The 18438-nt window shown below is 45.9% G+C and overlaps 1 pseudogene across 1 annotated transcript in view; it reads right to left on the reverse strand.

Annotated features, from left to right (window-relative positions):
• Positions 1-15518: 15518 nt before the first annotated feature.
• LOC308577921 (protein CIMAP1C-like) overlaps positions 15519-18438 on the reverse strand; it is a 37939-nt pseudogene continuing 35019 nt past the window's right edge. Inside the window, exon 4 of the transcript in view lies at positions 15519-16268. The product of the transcript in view is annotated as a protein CIMAP1C-like (transcript). The remainder of the gene's footprint in view (positions 16269-18438) is intronic.

Raw genomic sequence — 18438 nt, forward strand, 5'->3', positions numbered from 1 at the left:
AAAGCAGCACCTTAAATCTGACCCTGTATTCCACCGGGAGCCAGTGCAGCTTGAAAAGCACTGGGTGAATATGTCCCCATGATACATATCAGTACCAATACTGATGGTTGAGAGTGAGGATGGCTGACCCTATACGTTGGAGATTTTGGTCTCGTATAAAGAGTTCCCAGTACTGGTTATTGGTAAGTCTGGGTACTAATGAATGGTGCAACAGAGTCAGTGACACAGAGAGACAGAAGTCCAAGTCCCCCATTCAGTCAGGGTTGGATTTCCCCCCAGATTCGATACTGTGAAAGTCCAAGAAATGGTAGTTTGTTTGTAATCCAGTGCAGTGGCTCGACGCGAAAGCGGAGATCCTGGTCAGGGAGGAGAGGATAAAAAGGGTGGGCAATATTCCATGTTCAGCAGCGGGGTGGTAAACAGGATGAACGGAGGGCTGGGTTGGCGCTCGGAAAAGAGGAGTTGGGCTATGAAGTGGTGAGCTGTCAGTGGAGCTGTCGGTTGAGCTGTCAAACGGAGCGCTGAAGGAAAGCGACGAAGCAATGAGCTGTCAGTGGAGCTGTCAGTTGAGCTGTCAAACATGTTTGAGGTGTAGTTTGATGGCGGTTGTGTCCAGGACAACTTCGGAGGTCCAGATGGGCTCAGAGGTAGTATCTGGTCCAGTCTGTTGGGCCCAATCCTGACTCTGATCTGGTCCGGTCTGTTGGGCCCGATCCTGACCCCGATCTGGTCCGGTCTGTTGGGCCTCGTCCTCGTTGATGTAGGAGGTTGCGGCAGGAGGCGGGGCATCAAAGGTGTAGTCCTCTCCCTGGCTCTCCTGCGCCTCCTGGGGCAGTGGTGCTGCCTTGCACCTAGTGTGATGTAGTCAGGCGTTCTTTTCTCCCACCTTCACAGCAGTAGGCGAGGTTAGAAGTACTTGGTACGGGCCCTCCCAGGCAGGTTGAAGGGGCAGCTTCTGGTACACTTTAACCAGGATCCAGTCCCCCAGGTGGAAGGAGTGTGCTGGGACGTTGATTGGTAGATTCTGTCCCTCTATGGCAGCATACTTGTGGAGATGTTGTAGCTGTTTTTGGAGCTGAATGACATAATTAGTAAGTTCTGCTTCCCCCACCTCAAGTTCCAAGAGGGGAAATAAAGTGTTATAAACAGAGGGAGGGGGTCTCCCAAACAGAAGTTCAAAGGGGGACAGTTTTAACGGTCCAGTGGGGGCACTCCGAATATTATGGAGAACTAGTGGGAGTGCATTTACCCATTTTAGTCCGGTGGTACTACAAAGTTTCCCTAGCTGTACCTTTACCTCTTGATTCATGCTCTCTACTTGTCCTGATGAGGCTGGGTCTTAGGGTGTATGGAATTCCCACTTTATTCGAAGAGCTTGGGCCTCCTGTTGGACTGCCTCTGCAGTCACTGTCCAGTCGACGGGGTACTCCATACCGGGGAATGATATCTTGTAAAAGGGCCCTGGCGAGTACTGAAGCGGTTGCCTTCTTGCAAGGGAATTCCTCCACACAGGAGGAGAATTTGTCCACTATGATTAGGGCATGTTTGAACCCCTGACACTGGGGTAAGTCGATGAAATCCAGCTGTAAACTCTCATGTTATGCATGTTATGCAATTCTTTGAGGCTGCTGTGGCTGCAGCCGCTATCCCTGGAGCATACCAGCACCTTTGGACATGGTCTATTAGTCTTCCCTTTCCCCAATGTGTCTGTTGGTGGAGGACCCTCACAAATTTTGGAGTCCAGGCTTTTGGCATGACGGTTCTGCCGTCTGGGAGGAGCCAGACGCCACCCGTTTTGTTGGCGCCCATGGATTCCCACATTGTTTATTCCTCTTCAGTGGCCGATTGGTACATTTGTTTGAAGTCAATGTTGGCAAGGAGTTGTATACCTTGGAACTTAGTCTCGTCCTCTGGGGGATGTAGTGAGGCCATTTGGGCTGCCCTGTCGGCTTGCCTGTTACCTTTGGAGACTGAGTCCCTCCCCTTTGTATGTGCTTTGCAATGGACGATGGCTATTGCTTTGGGCATGTGGATGGCTGTTAGTAACCTTTCCACTAGGGCGGCGTGGGAGAGCTGAGAACCAGCTGCGGTCAGGAAGCCTCTTTGGAGCCATATCTGGCCAGTTGTGTGTACTAGCCCGAAGCAATATTTGCTGTCAGTGTTGTCCTTCTTCCTTCGCTAATCTCACAAGCCCTTATGAGGGCAATTAACTCTGCCGCCTGGGCACTATATTGAGGGTTTATAGGGTTGGCTTCTGGAATGGACTTCCGGAGGCGGCGCGAAACGAGCAATGGCGGTCCTCTTCAGTCTCTGAAGAGGGGCTCCGCAGGAAAGGATCGTTCGCTACGGCACAGCGACGATCCATCAAGATAAACCACGAGCAGAGTGAGCTCGTGGCCGTGGGACTCGGCGGGCACCTGGAGCGACCCCCAAAACGAAGAAGGGACCCCGTAAGGGGCTCCGGAAGTGCGGAGGGGAAGCGGTGCTGAGAGTACATCGCTCTTTCTGCGGGAGCGAAGCCGCGCGGCTGTTGTCGATGAGCGCCGACCTTTCTTCCTTAAGCATTGGATCCTAAATCATCTACTCGTGAGTAAGAAGAGTATTAATTTGGAACTGTAAATTAGAAATTTGGCTGAAAGCGGGAGACGAGAAAAAGGAAGTCCGTCTCCCGGTAGTGCTTATGATCAAAGGCAAAGGATCAGACAAGCTGGAAGCAATAGAAAGAGACTTTAAAACGGGATGTTTCATGCGTCTGGTGGAATTAGCAACTGAAGGGAAAGGCAAGCTCTCTTTTTTCTTTTTGATTTAACTTGGAGATCCTCTCCTTTTGTGGATTCTAAAAACTTTAAGAAAAAAAAAAAAAACCCAGTCCCGGGCTGGCAGGGGGAAAAGGGTCGCTTTGCGGATACTTTTATAAAGTTGAAATGGACACATAAAGGCACCATTGGAAAGATACAATTAAACAACTGTATCTTGCACTTTTGGATACAATATTGTGGTAACATTGAAAGGGCTCTGCCAGGGAAAAAAGTTTTTTTAAAGACTATTGTTAACTTATTCAGCTGCAGGAACTTTAATGGCGGCTAAAACTTTATTCCTTCTTTCCTGAACTGCAACAATACTCCCTCTAGTGGATTTTGGGACTTACAAATTCCTGAGAACTAACTTTGTTTTGACTCTCTGTGGTTTGGTTATTTACTTTGAGGCCTGTCTTTCCCATGGAACATTTGACAGTTTGACCTTGAATCCAAAGACAGGTGGGGAATGAGCGGCCCTCCAAAAACAAGAGCTGCGTCGAAAGCAGGGAAAGGCCAATTTGTACAAACAACTTTGATTTCCCAGTCTCGCAGATCTTCGGTCCCTGCTGTTCTACAGGGAGCTGCACCTCCAACAACAGCCCCATCTAAGGCAGCTGACCAGCCAACGACTGAGGATATGGCAGCAGGGGGATCTGGCACTCTTCTAGATCAAATGCTACAACAATTTGCAATTTTGAATAAGAAGGTTGATGACCAAACAGCAAAAATCGACTTAGCCACATCCTCAATTACTAAACTATCTGAACAAGTGGCTAAGCATTCACAAGAAATTGGGAATTTAAAAGACGCAACATCTGAGAACCGGAAATTGGCCGAGGCTGCAAACGAAAAAGCAAGTCAAGCAATTCAGAAAGTGGATGAATTGAAAGGAGAGGTAAGGCCGCTACACAAACACATCAGCGACCAGCAGGCCTACCTGTCTATGGTGGAACTGAGAAACAGGGAAAATAATTTAAGATTACGCTCTATCCCAGAGATTGAGAAAGAGGATTTGACCGGCTTTTTGACAGCAGAATTCTCTAAATTCTGGGGTATAGAGGAAGATACAGACTTTAAAATAACAACTGCATTCAGATTGGGAAGAGTTGTCAAGAAAGACAGGCCTAGAGATTGCTTGATCATCTTAAGGACCAAGCAGGAGAGAGACAAACTACTTGACCTACATTTTAATAAAGCACTTGAGATCCAGGACAGAAGAGCACAAATCTACAAGGATATTCCTAAACAACTACTAGATCTCAGATCTAACTATACTGATCTAGCTGGACTTCTGAGAAGCAACGGAATACCTTACAGGTGGGAGTTTCCACAAGGCCTATCATTCAACTACACAGGAAAGAAGATTAAAATCAGGACGAAAGAGGACAGCCAGAAGTTTCTACACGACCACGGAGAAGACCTGCAGAAAGGAGTAGCTGCTCCTTGGCCTCCACCTGAGTCTGGAAAAGAGCCAGCACCCTCGGATTTGGACAAGAAAGAAGACGCCCCATAAAGAGCAACAACAGATTGTTACAGGATGTCTCTGCAGCTGTATAATTGGAATATTAATGGCGCAAATTCCCCGGAAAAACGCAAAAGGATTTTTCATATTTTGAAGAAGGAACATTTGGATATAATCTGTCTGCAAGAAACTCATGTGACTAGGCTTCACAGGAAAGTGTTAATAAACAAAAGACTAGGCCAAGAATTTATCTCATCAGACAGAGTTAAAAAGAGAGGAGTGGTGATTTATGCAAAAGAGAATTTATCACCAAAATTTCTGTTTAAAGATGAACAAGGAAGAATCCTGGCAATTGAAATACAAATCCAAGGAGAAAAAGTTTTGATCTTAGGAATTTACGCACCAAATGAGGGGAAATCAGAATTCTACAAGAAGCTTCATGAGACATTACTGGACTATCTGGACTATTCTAACATCATCATGATGGGAGACATGAATGGGGTGGTCTCTACCTATATGGACAAGTCACAGAACCAGAACCTGACCAAAGATGGAAGACTACCAAAAACTTTTTTCGAACTAACTGACAATATGGATTTGATTGATCTATGGAGGACGAGAAACCCCCTAGGTAAAGAAGGAACTTTCTTCTCTGAGGCTCACCTGTCATGGACAAGAATTGACCAAATTTGGACAACTAGAGGGCTGGCACCTAAGACCACAAGAGTAGAAATCTGCCCAAAGACCTGCTCCGACCACAACGCTCTGAAAATGGAAATGAGATTTACTACTGCCGACTCCTTCAGATGGAAAATGAATGACAACCTGCTAAGAGATCAAGAGATTGTAAAGAAGGCCCAAAAAGCTTTAAAGGACTACTTTGAAATTAACCTCAACACCTCGGTGGAAAAAAGAATAATCTGGGACGCAAGTAAAGCTGTTATGAGAGGGTTTCTGATACAACAAAACACGATCAAGAAAAAATTTTGGAATGGGAAAAAGGACAAGATATTAGAGAAGATAAGAGATGGAGAGAAAAAATTAAGATTGAATCCAAAATCAAAAGAGACTCTAAGAGAAATTAAATTCCATCAGTCACAATATATGAAATTGATCAACCAAGAAGTGGAATGGAAAATCAAACAAATGAAACAAAGATCTTTTGAATCTGCGAATAAATGTGGGAAACTGCTAGCTTGGCAGTTGAAAAAGAGACAAAAACTAAATTATGTTACCAACTTAGAAGTTGAAGGAAAAAGTATTCAGAAACCGGGAGAAATTAGAAAGTGCTTCCAGAAATATTTTAAAAAACTGTACACCCAAGGGCCCGAGGAACTGACTGAGATAGAACAATTCTTGAAAGACAATGGCCTACCAGAACTATCCCAAGAGAAGAGATCAATCTTGAATTGTAAAATAACACAACAGGAAATTGAGGTTGCCATCCAGAATATGCAGCTAGGCAAATCTCCAGGCCCTGATGGACTTACCTCCAAGTACTACAGGATGTTAAAGGACTACTTGATACAACCATTACTGGAGGTTTGTAACCAGATTATGGGGGGAGGGAGGGCACCAGAAACGTGGAAAGAAGCATTCATCACATTGATACCCAAAGTGGAAACTGAAAAGACTCAACTTAAGAACTACCGTCCCATCTCACTCCTAAACGTGGATTACAAAATATTTGCAGATATTTTGGCAAACAGATTTAAAAAAGTATTAAATGAAGTAATTCATAAGGACCAAGCAGGTTTTCTCCCAGGTAGACATTTGTTTGATAACACTAGGAATATTATCGATATTCTGGAACTTTTACAAACAAATATCAACACTAAAGCAGTGTTAATTTTTATTGATGCGGAGAAGGCCTTTGACAATATTTCTTGGAAATTTATGAAGAAAAACTTGGAAGGGATGGGAGTGGGAAGGGGGTTTGAGAACGGAATAGAAGCAATCTATTCTGAACAAAAAGCTAAGTTGATAGTGAACAATGTGGTGACAGAAGAACTTCAGATTGAAAAAGGAACACGCCAGGGGTGCCCCCTCTCCCCTTTATTGTTTATTTCAGTCCTGGAGGTTTTGCTGAATATGATAAGGAAGGATCGGCAGGTACAAGGAATACGGGTCGGAGTGAAACAATATAAACTGAAAGCATTTGCAGATGATTTGGTTTTAACATTACAGGAGCCAGAATCTAGTACAAAAAGAGTTCTGGAATTGATCCAGAAATTTGGTCGGGTGGCGGGCTTTAAGTTGAACAAACAAAAAACTAAGGTGTTAGGGAAAAACTTGACAACTATTGAAACAGAGGGGTTTCAGAAGGAAACAGAACTAAATATTGTTAAAAAAGTGAAATACCTGGGGGTCAATCTCTCTTCCAAGAACTTGAATTTATTCAAAGATAATTATGAGAAATGTTGGTCAGAAGTTAAAAAAGATCTAGAAATTTGGTCAAGACTGAAATTATCCTTGTTAGGCCGAATTGCAGCTATAAAAATGAACGTTTTGCCAAAAAATGTTGTTTTTGTTTCAAGCCTTGCAGATTGTGGACAGAGTGGAATGTTTTGGAAAGTGGCAGAGGGATATTTCTAAATTTGTTTGGCAGGGCAAAAAGCCCCGAATAAAGTTTAAAATATTAACTGATGCAAAGGAGAGAGGGGGGTTTGCCCTGCCAGACTTAAGGTTATATTATGAAGCTGCGGCCTTCTGCTGGTTGAAAGATTGGATTTTGTTAGAAAACACTGATGTCCTAGATCTGGAAGGCTTCAATAATTCGCTAGGTTGGCATGCGTATTTGTGGTATGACAAGGCAAAAACATATGGAATGTTTAAAAACCATATTGTCAGAAAAGCAATATTTATGGTCTGGAAAAAATACAAAGACTTGTTAGAAAGCAAAACTCCGAGGTGGGTATCACCAATAGAGGCCAAGGCTCGGAAAAAACCTAATATGGAGGCCGGTTGGCCGAAATATTGGGAAATAATAGAAAACATTGGAGACAACTGGAGGTTGCAGAGCTTTGAAAAATTAAAGGGTAAAGTGCAAGACTGGCTTCATTATGCCCAAATTAATGAGGTTTTTAAGCTAGATAAAAAAACAGGATTCCAGGTGGAAAAATCGAAACTTGAGACAGAATTGTTAGAACCAAAGACCAAGTTATTATCGAGAATGTATAACTTGCTACTTAAATGGAACACTCAGGATGAGACAGTTAAATCAGCCATGATAAAATGGGCTCAGGACATTGGTTACAACATCATGTCTGAGGACTGGGAAAGGTTATGGACCACCGGTATGAAGTTTACGGCATGTAATGCCTTGAAAGAAAACATTATGAAAATGGTATACAGGTGGTACATGACCCCAGTCAAGCTTGCTAAGATTTACCATTTGTCCGATAATAAATGTTGGAAATGTAAGGAGGCTGAAGGGACATTCTTTCATCTCTGGTGGACTTGCCCAAGAGTGAAGGCCTTCTGGGAAATGATTTACAACGAGTTAAAAAAGGTGTTTAAATACACCTTTCCTAAGAAACCAGAGGCATTCCTCCTGGGCATTGTCGGCCAGAAGGTGTTAAAGAAGGACAGAACTTTTTTCATGTATGCCACCACAGCAGCAAGGATCCTTATCGCCAAATATTGGAAGACTCAAGATTTGCCCACACTGGAGGATTGGCAGACGCAATTGATGAACTACATGGAACTAGCTGAGATGACTGCCAGGATCCGAGATTTGGGAGAAGAAGCAATGGAAGAGGACTGGAAAAAATTTAAGGACTATTTGCAAAAGTATTATAAGTTATATGAACTGTGAGATGCCGTATGATTTGGAAGGTCAGCCCCAGCAATGAGAGTGGATTATATAAGAAATTGGATAATATTCATGAAAGAATCAAAGTTTAAATGGGTAAAAACGATAATATGCTATATTTTTAGAGTAAATGGAAAATAAGGGATTTAAACTTAAAATTGCAATTGAAAGTACAAAGAAACACAAGAAACAAGGGTATAACTTGCTGATAATTTTTATTGTTAAGAATGCACTGGGCGGGAGATGTGGGGAAGTCCGATGGAAATTTGAAATAAGTTGTTGAAATGGTTTGACCTTTCTGTTCTTTTTTCTTTCTATTTTCTATGTTCTTTCTTTTTTCTGTTGTAAAAAAATGTAATAAAAATTATTATAAAAAAAATATATATATAGGGTTGTCTTCTAAGACTTTGAAGTCAGAGACTACGGCATATCCAGTCTTCCTTTCCCCGTTTATGACTTTGGAACTGCCGTCTGTGTAGAGTATTAGATCAGGGTTTTCTAGAGGGAGGTGGTCTAAATCTTCTCGGGGTTTCTCAGCTTGTTGGACTATCTTTGTACAATCATGGTGCAGGGTGCCATCATCTGGGAGGGTGTAGGAGTGCAAATATCCAGAGATGTAGTGATCAGGTGGGATTGCTATGAGGAATTATAACAGATATAGGGTAAGCCATCTGTGTCAGCAATGAAAGCATTGCGTTGACTGGGTTTATGTTGGATTCTTAAGCCTTATCAGAGGGAAAACTGGCCACTCTCCAGGCACTCGGCTTAAGATCCTTGTTGACCTCCCCGTCTGCGTCTCCCGGCAGGATACAGGCTAGGTCACTATCGGCGATCCCACTCAGCGTGAGAGGGACACACCACTCCTCCCTCCTCCCTGCCTCCCTCAGGGAGGGGGAAAGAGACAGACAGAATTCTATTTACATCGCTTTATTTCTGTCTTTGCAGCAGTACAGAGAAACGCGTCTGCACTCATCAGACTCCAACAGTAGAGAGAAAAAACTCCACCCCTGTACTTCCAGTCCAGGTCAGATGACACTCTGAGCTAACATCCGGTGCTCAGAACAGTGAATAGACTGCCCCTTCGTTCCCATGGTACAGTCCCAAACATCAACATCCTGTTTTGCTTTGCAGCCACCTGCAGCTCGCTCTCACATTGCTGCTTTTTTCCTGACATATCATATTTTGATATGATTCTTGATCAATCTACACCCCTGCATCCCTGTTCCATTCCTCTCTTCCTCACATGTCACGTACACAGCAGTTGCTTCACCAGGCAGGCATCATGGGCCATAAAGATAGTGGGCAAGTTTCTTTGAAGCAGTTTCTTATATATTAATCTTAGGATGTTAATCTTAGGGCCAGGAAACAGATCTCACATGAAGGTGATAATGATCCGCTGTCCTCCTGGTCATCCTTCTTATCATATGTACTGATTGTTTATTACCTCCGGGGTTGCCATATGCTCTTTGTAGTTCTGTTCTTTGTTTACCCCAGAAATATTTGTGCTTAATTAGTTTTAGTAGTTTAACTTGTCCCCACGTGGGTTTGTGGAAATGCTCAGAAGAAATCTGATTGGTTCTTACGAACACTCTGTAAAAAGTTCTTTTGTGAATAAAACGGCCTGGGCCAGGGGCTGCACATGGACAGGCACAGAGAGAGAGAGAGACGATTTATATGCACCCTTCCCAGAGTCTTGCTGGTTCAAGCCTCTGTGTGTATTCTTATTAATCAGAGTTCAATCCTTCCTTTACTTTGCGAACGCAACAGGAGGGGTAGTAGGGTTGCTGGGTTTAGGGAGTTGACCCGTTTAATAGTGACATTGTATGGAGTTAACAGGAGGGCTTCATAACGGTTTAGACGTGGGTTTGAGAAGTGGTGGCAGCCCCTTAGAGCTAGAAGGGTTGAGACTGCGTGGGGAACGTGTATTGTGATCTTATGTCCCAACACTGTCTCTTGAGCCTTTTGAAGGAGGAGTGCAGTGGCAGCAATGGCTCTCAAGCAACTCACTGCTCCCTTTGCAGTATTGAGTTATAGACTGTAATATGCCACTGGCCTTTCTTGATCTCGGAAGGGCTGGGTAAGAACTCCTGAGGCTACCCCCATTTGTTCATGAATGAATAGGTTGAAAGGGATGCGATAGTCCAGGAGGCCCAAGGCGGGGGCAGATCGTAATTCCCTCTTAAGGCTTTCAAAGGTGTTATAGGCTTCCTCTCCCCAAATCAGTTCATCAGGATGATCTTGGCGGGTCATAGTGGACTGGGGTTTAGTTATTTCGCTGTAGCCGGCAATCCAAGCTTGGCAGAAGCCTGCCATACCAAGGAAGCCTGGCAATTGTCTCTTTGTTTTGGGGAGGGGGATTTTGGTGACTGCCTCTATTCTGTCAGTTGCTAGGCTTTGGGTGCCTATCCCCAGGATATGTCCGAGGTATTTTACTTCCTGCTTGCAGTATTGCAGCTTCTTAGGCAAAATAAAAAAATTCCTTCCAGTAGCACCTTAAAGACCAACTAAGTTAGTTCTTGGTATGAGCTTTCGTGTGCATGCACACTTCTTCAGATACACAGTCACGGTGCTCATTGAAGGAGCTTCTTAGGGGACACCTTGTGTCCTTTATATGCTAGCTCGAGAAGGAGGTGTTTTGTGTCTAATTTACACGCCTCCTCGCTGGTAGAACATATTAAAATGTTATCTACATAGAGCAGATAGGTAGACCAGACAGATGTACATCCTGTAAATCCTGGTGTAATATTGCAGAAAATATAGCGGGTGATTCCGCATAACCCTGGGGTAGTCTGGTCCAGGTTAGTTAACTAGGTCCCCAGGTGAAGGCGAAGAGGAATTGACTCTCAGGGGCTAGAGGGAGACTGAAGAATGCATAGCATAGATCTGCAGCGCTGTACCATGTAGTTCCTGCCAGGAAGGGAATTTAGAAGGGAATTTGGGTTGCCCACCACTGTCTCAGGTCCTGAACAAATTGTTCATTCACCCACAAATAGCAAAGCGAAGTGTAATAAGGCTAAACAAAGCAAAACAGGTTGTTTTGGGTTCCATCTACATAGAAAGAAGAATCCTCTGTGGGCCTGAGGTGTTTGAGATGGCCTGAGCATTGCTTGCACCTGAAGCAGCTTGCACCTGAAGCAGTCCAGGCAGCTCCGTGGGACACGATTCAAGAGAAGCTCCGCAACCACTACGCGCCAAAGCCATCCAAGATTGCTGCCCGCCATGCGTTTTACCACCGGAACCAGGCAGCGGGGGAGTCAATCAACAACTACACCACCACCCTGCGACAGGCTGCAATGCACTGCAAGTTCTGAGACTTAGACGATGCCCTGATGGATCGATTCGCCTGCGGGGTCCGGGACATCTGTCTGCAACGGTGTCTCCTCACCAAACCAGACCTCACGCTGCAGAAAGCCATTGAGGAGGCCGTGGCCTCGGAAGCTGCTGATCCTCAAGCCAGCAGCCCACGTCTTGCTAGGAAGCCAGTTCCAGTGCATCATGAAGAGGCCAGCAGTGATGAGGCATCCTCCAGTGAAGACGATGACATGCACCAGATAAAGCGGGAGCGCAGGAAGTTCCAACAGAAGTCCAAAGGTCAATCGGAATATGCCGGCTGCGCAGGCAACCATTCCCATGCCAAGTGTCGATTCAGAGATGCCATCTGTCGGAAGTGTTCCAGAAGGGGCCACATTGCTAAGGTCTGCCGATTGGCTCCGTCCGGCACCCCCCCTTCACTGCCTCACAAGTCCAAGTCTTCACTCCAGTCCGCCAAGGAAAGCTGTTTCGCTCTCACCAACTGCCACTGCCCGTCTGGAACCACTATTAGCCAAACCGACTCGCCTACGCGACGCAAGCTAAACGTCACGGTGCTCATTGAAGGAGCTCCATGTGACATGGAGATTGACACTGGGTCTGCCCTGTCCATCGTGTCTTGGAGCACCATCAAAAGACTGGTACCCAGAGTGTCTAAAAGGCAACTCGACTCTCACCGTGTACACCTGAGAGACTACCAGGGAAACAACATTCCCGTGGTAGGCGTTGGCCGGTTCCAGATCACCTTCAAGGATTTTTCAGGCCTGCTCTGACTGGTGGTGGTCGAAGGTCAGCGGCCAAGCCTCCTAGGGCTAGACTGGTTTGATGGAAGTCACCAGCATCAACCGCATCTCTAACGCAGAGACTGAGGATCTGGTCAAAGACTTTGCTGAGGTTTTTGACAGCACTTGGGGCAATATACAGGTACGCCCATCTCCTTTAGCCTTGATCCACAAGTTGCCCCCATCAAGCTAAAGCCACGCCGGGTTCCCTTTGCTCTCAAGGCTAAGGTGGATGAACAATTGGACAAGCTGATCGCCCAAGGAGTTTTGGAGCCAGTTGACCACGCCAAGTGGGAAACCCCCATCATCACGCCTGTCAAGCCGGATGGGTTGGTGAGAATCTGTGCCGACTACAAGTGCACAATCAACAAGGCACTTCAGCAGCACGCTTACCCGGTTCCTATTGTTCAACACCTGCTGCGTTCCTTGGATGAGGGTAAGGTCTTTGCTAAGCTGAACCTTGCCCAAGCCCATCAACAACTGCCCGTCGATGATGCCACCGCTGAAGCCCCGACAATCGTCACCCACCGAGGGGCATTCTGTTGCCGCCGTTTGTAGTTCGGAGTAAATGTGGCTCCTGGGATCTTCCAAAGCCTTATGGAGCGTCTCCTGCAAGGGCTTCCGGGCATGGTACCATATTTTGATGATGTCTTGGTGTCCGCAGACTCACACCAGCAGCTGTTCGAGCGCCTCCACACCGTACTGACCAGGTTCCAGGAGGCCGCGCTCAAGGTAAAGAGGGAGAAGTGCCAGATCGCCGTTCGCAGGGCAGCAGTTGAAGAAAGAGCAAAAAGGGTTTTCTTGTGTGTGTGTGTTTCTTTGTGGCTGATTAGCTGTTCTCCCTGTGCAAAGGTCAGAGGGGGCAGGGTTTCTGTTGAGGCAGGTGATTAGCTGTGGGAAGAGCTTATCAGAGCTTGCAGGGCAGCAGCGCGCGCAGTTTGATCCATCGTGTAGATTTAGGGGAGCTAGTCTCAAACGTTCGTTGGGGGAGACCTAGGGTTTTTTTTGTGGGAGGAGTTATTTGTCCTGTCTTCACGCTTTTTATGATGGAGGACCGCTGTAGCCACCCCCAATGACACATTCTCAAGATGGAGGGGGAGGGAACAGCTGCAGTCGCCTGCGGTTCCTGCGCAATGTTTGCCATCTTGCCAAAGGTTGCAGGCAGCTTTACCTGTAGCAATTGCATGTTGATTGCCCTCTTAAAAGACAAAGTCCAGCAACTGGAAGAACGTGTAGCTACGCTCCAAAGAATTAGAGAGCTGGAGCTCTTCTTGGAAGCAACAGAGCACACCGTCTCCACCAAGGAGGAGACAGGGGACTCCCCTGAGAAGGAGGCTAGTTCACCAACACAGGAGCCAGATATATGGAGAAACGTGACTCAAAGAAGTAGGAGGCCCAGGGTTCGCTCTGATTGTTTAGAAATACACAATCGCTTTGAGGTCCTCTCCCCTAGCATGGAAGACGAAGAGCAGACTCCATTTGAGGATCTCTCCCTCATTACAGTCGATCAGGTATATGAAGACGAGCAGCAAAGTCAGTCCTCAGGGAATGTGCAGGCGACCTTGGAACGGACAGCTCACGGAAGAACCCCGACCAAACCTAAGAGGAGGCGTGTAGTGGTGATAGGGGATTCCCTACTGAGGGGAACAGAAGCAGTGATCTGTAGGCCTGACAAGATGTCTCGGGAAGTGTGCTGACTCCCCGGGGCTAAGATCCAAGATGTAACTGAACGACTGCAAGGAATCATAAAACCCACTGACAAATACCCCTTCCTCTTGGTTCATGTGGGAACCAATGACACTGCAAGCAATAGCCTCCAGAAGATCAAAAGAGACTACGAGGCCCTCGGCAGGAAATTGAAGCAACTAAATGCACAAATTGTCATCTCATCTGTCCTCCCTGTTGAACGACGTGGCCCAGGGAGAGAGGGGAAAATAGTGGAAGTGAACAGCTGGCTTCGCAAATTGTGTAAACAGGAACGGTTTGGATTCTTAGATCACGGACTGCAGTTTCTTGAAGATTGACTTCTGGCAAGTGATGGGCTGCACCTCACAACGGTTGGGAGAAATGTTTTTGCCAAGAATCTCAGAAACCTCATCAGGAGGGCTTTAAACTGACTAATGTGGGGGAGGGAGACAGTGCTCCTGAAGGTAGGAGTCTATCAATTGATGAAGATGATCATCCAAATGTCATAGACCAAATGGAGCAAACAGCACGCAGACCTAGTGGTGGGAGGAAAAAATCCTTAAATAAGAGACACGGGGGAATGATTAATGGACTTCAATGTCTGTACACTAATGCGCAAAGCATGGGAAATAAACAAGATGAGCTTGAGCTCTTGGTACAGCAAACTAAATATGACATAATAGGCACCACTGAAACCTGGTGGGATAAGTCCCACGATTGGAATGTAATAATGGGGGGATACAATCTATTTCAGAGAAACAGACCAGACAAGAAAGGAGGAGGAGTGGCGTTATATGTCAGGGATGTGTATACCTGTGAAGAGATCCAAGATTTAGAACCTCAAAGCCAAAGTGAGAGCATTTGGGTCAAAATTAAGGGAGAGAAGAATAACAGAGACCTCATTGTGGGAGTTTACTATAGATCCCCAAGCCAAACGGAGGACATAGATGATGCCTTCCTGGAACAGATGGCCAAGCATGCAAAAGGAAGGGAGATAGTAGTAATGGGGGACTTCAATTACCCACATATTTGTTGGATGACAAATAACATATTTGCTGGCAGGAGACAAACTGTAGCAGAACAGAAATGGTGCTGCATGCAACAAATAAGAGGTTAGGATAGAAAACGATACCTAAGCAGCCCAGTCTCACTCTCCCTTTCATACATTGAATCACCTGGGTATGGAGGGGGAAGGGATGCACAGAGCTCATAAACATAATCAATGTAGCCTACATTTATCAATTGAGAGCATAATGAATGTGGTTTGATGGCATGTTAGAAGGTACATTAGTCATCCCAAGCTGACAAAATCCAAAACTGCGATCTAAATTGGATTTATTTATTTACTTACTTACGCAAAGCAAGTAACATGTAAACAAGTTACATAGACTGCCCTATAAATTCACTCTTTGGAAGGCTCTTCAATATACACTGGTAAAACACAATATTAAAAACAGCTCTCTCATTTTGCATTTCATTCTCAGTGTAAATAGAATAGTAGCAAGGAAAATAAATATTTATGGAGCTTTGTAAAAAAAAAAAAGGTAATACTTATAAAATTATAAAACTATTTCTTATATGAGCAAAAAGAGCATCTTAGCCTTCTTCCCAATAATCTTCTGTAACAGAAAGCGAATTAAGTGGTGGGGTGAGAAACACTTCACTAGTAATGCACACTGGAAGGAGGAAGGATAGAGAAAGGATTTTGCCAAGAACCAAGGCAGACCCCCTGTCTCACAAAGGAGGGCTATCTAGTCCCCCTCCCCAATTACCTGACCCTGGCATAGCCCAAACGTGTTCAAAGTTCATCAGAATCTCTCCCTCTGAAACAAGCTATTTACACCTGCTTCCTGACACTGTGTCACAATGGAATTATTTGGAGGTGGGTCTACCCAAAGGGGCAAGTCACCTCTGTGGCCTGTGAGTCCACCCTCACTCTTTGAGTAAACAAACTGGAGGTGTGCCATGAGAATACTCAGAGTGACGAATCCCAAGACTGAACTGTGGGGCTCTGGGTTTGTCGGTGGTGACCAGCTCCGCATTGTAGTCAGGGGGTCCTGGTGTATAGTTCTTGCTGGAGGAAGCAAACCTTTGGGAGATGCTGTAGGATGGCTGGTGGCACAGGTAAACATCTGGTTCAGGTATGGTATTCATTGCCGGGCCAGGCCCTCTCACCAGGTCTTTAGCATAGCCCCACACAGAGGCACTGGATGCCATTGAGAGGCAGGGAGCTGCAGGTTTGACAGGCAGCTTTGGACCCAGTGTCTGTGGAAGGGTGTATTGGTTGGGTGCTGGGTTTGGGCTGCTCACCCAGTAGTGCGTTCAAAGGCCCATAGTGTACGCTGGTGCATTCGACTCTTCAAGTGGGTGTATCTTCTCCACGTAGTACTCATTTGGGGCAGGCGTACAAGATATAACTGCAAGCCAAGAGCAGATAGGAGGTGACACCCCTCACTTGGTGCTCCCCACTGTCGAGCATGTGGATAAACCTGTGGATACTGTTGGGAATCAAGCCTTTATCAGGAGAAACTGGCAACTCTCCAGGCACCTGGCTTGATCTCCTGATGACCTCCCTGTCTGCATTGCTAGGTCGCGATAGGCGATCCTTCTCAGCGTGAGAAGAACACACCCCTCTTTCCTGCCCCCCCCCGGCAGGGGAAAGAGATAGACAGAAACGTATTTACATGCCTTTATTTCTGTCTTTGCAGCGTTACAGAAAAACACGACTGCTCTCTTCAAACTCCAACAGCCGAGAGACAAACTCCACCTGTACTTCCTGTACAGCTCATATTACACTCTCAGCTAATTCCGGCGCCCTCTGCACTGTGAATTGACTGTCCCTCTGTTTCCCATGGAACAGTCCCAACATTCCCATTATGTTTTGCTTTCAAGCTACCAGCTCGCGGCCGCATTGCTTCTATATCGTAACATACTCCCCCATATGAATCAATGTGCGCTGCGAGCAAAGCGTGATCCAGAGAAGAAAACAAACAGTTGTTATACATATAACACTCCCCTGTTGTTTCAGTTCCACCCTTGGAACTACCCGCCACTGGTTTCCCCAGTGTACCTCTCTGGTAGTCTGACTTCCAAGGAATGAGTGCATCTGCATTACCTTGGCTAGGGAATGTAGTGTTACACTTAGCAACTCCCTGTTGTGTCTTTGTCTCTGACTTAGACACAGCTTCAACCTGTCTTGACTTGTCAACAATAGTAACACATGCAACAGCTAAGTTAGCAAACTCTTTTGAATACCTCTTGGGTGGTACACCCTTTGTAACTCTCTCAGACCTACGTATGAGGTGCTGATCCTCTTTGCTCACTGGTTCAGTCTCAGGACTCTTTGGAGAACCAGTTCCAATAGTAAACAGTGGTTCATCCTTCATTTGTGAAGGTCTAGCCATTGTGTGAGATTTCCTCTCAATGACTGTGTCAACTGAGCTCTTTGAGCTATCACTGTCACTCTGAGTACCACTGTAATCAGTAAAATCATCATCAACATCTGAATTGTCCTCAGTGGGAAATGTGTGAACAATTACTCTCTCCTGTTCAGGAGCACTCTCTAGAAATTTTCTGAGAATCACCTGACCAGATTCAGACAAAATTACTCTGTAGAGACCCTTTTCATAACCCACAAAAATGCCTCTAGCATTCTTTAATCCACCTGGAGCTTCTGTCTTCACATGAGACCCAAAAACCTTAAAATGGGCAACACAAGGTTTTCTACGGAACAGCTTCTCAAAAGGAGAACTTCCCAAATCTTTTGAAACCTTTCTCAATCAAGACTAACAATAACACAATATCGACTCCGCCCAATACTCATGTGGCAAATGTGAACTCAGCAATTGTGCCTTCATGCCATTTTACAATTCTTTGTTCACTTGCACACAGACACTTCTGTTCCATGCTTCTGCAGAAACAGCAGTCTTGTGTCTTGTGCCTTATCCCTTTCTTATCCAGGAAATCCTGAAAATCCTGTAAAAGAAAAACTGGCTTTTCATCTGTGAAAAGACAATCAATGTTAGCATTATGAACATTCTTAACCTTGTCACAAAATTCTTTAAACCTTTCTAAGGCTTCTTGTGGTTTCTGCAATATATATACCCACACATAATGAGAGAAATAATCCACACACACAAGATAATATCTTGCATTGCCTCTAGATCAGTGTTTCCCAAACGTTTTTGGGCAACGGCACACCTGTGTACTAAAAAAAAATCTCGCGGCACACCACCATTAAAGCCCCGCCCTGTGACGTCAGCGCGCAGCGTCACGCCGGGAGGGACGCACAAAAGTGAACGTTTTTTCCCTCGGCAGCTCCTCTCAGCTGCGCTCAATCCGCCTCGGAGCGCAGGAGCGATGCCTCTCTCTGGCTCTCCCTCCGCGCAGGCTGAGGGAGGGAGGGAGGGGCGCGTGTGACCCGTCTCTGCTGGGAGACCAAACCCAGCGAGACAGAGTCGCGCGGAGGCGCCCAGGCAGCGCTGCCGGCTGCGAGGAGGAGCGCCAGGCAGCAGCAGGAGGCGCGGCCTCTCCTCGCCGCCGCCGCCCCGCCTCTCGCCGCCCGACTCGCCCGCCTCCCTCCAGGCA

Source organism: Podarcis bocagei (genome assembly GCF_964188305.1).
Source record: "Podarcis bocagei genome assembly, chromosome: W".
Taxonomy (NCBI): domain Eukaryota; kingdom Metazoa; phylum Chordata; class Lepidosauria; order Squamata; family Lacertidae; genus Podarcis; species Podarcis bocagei.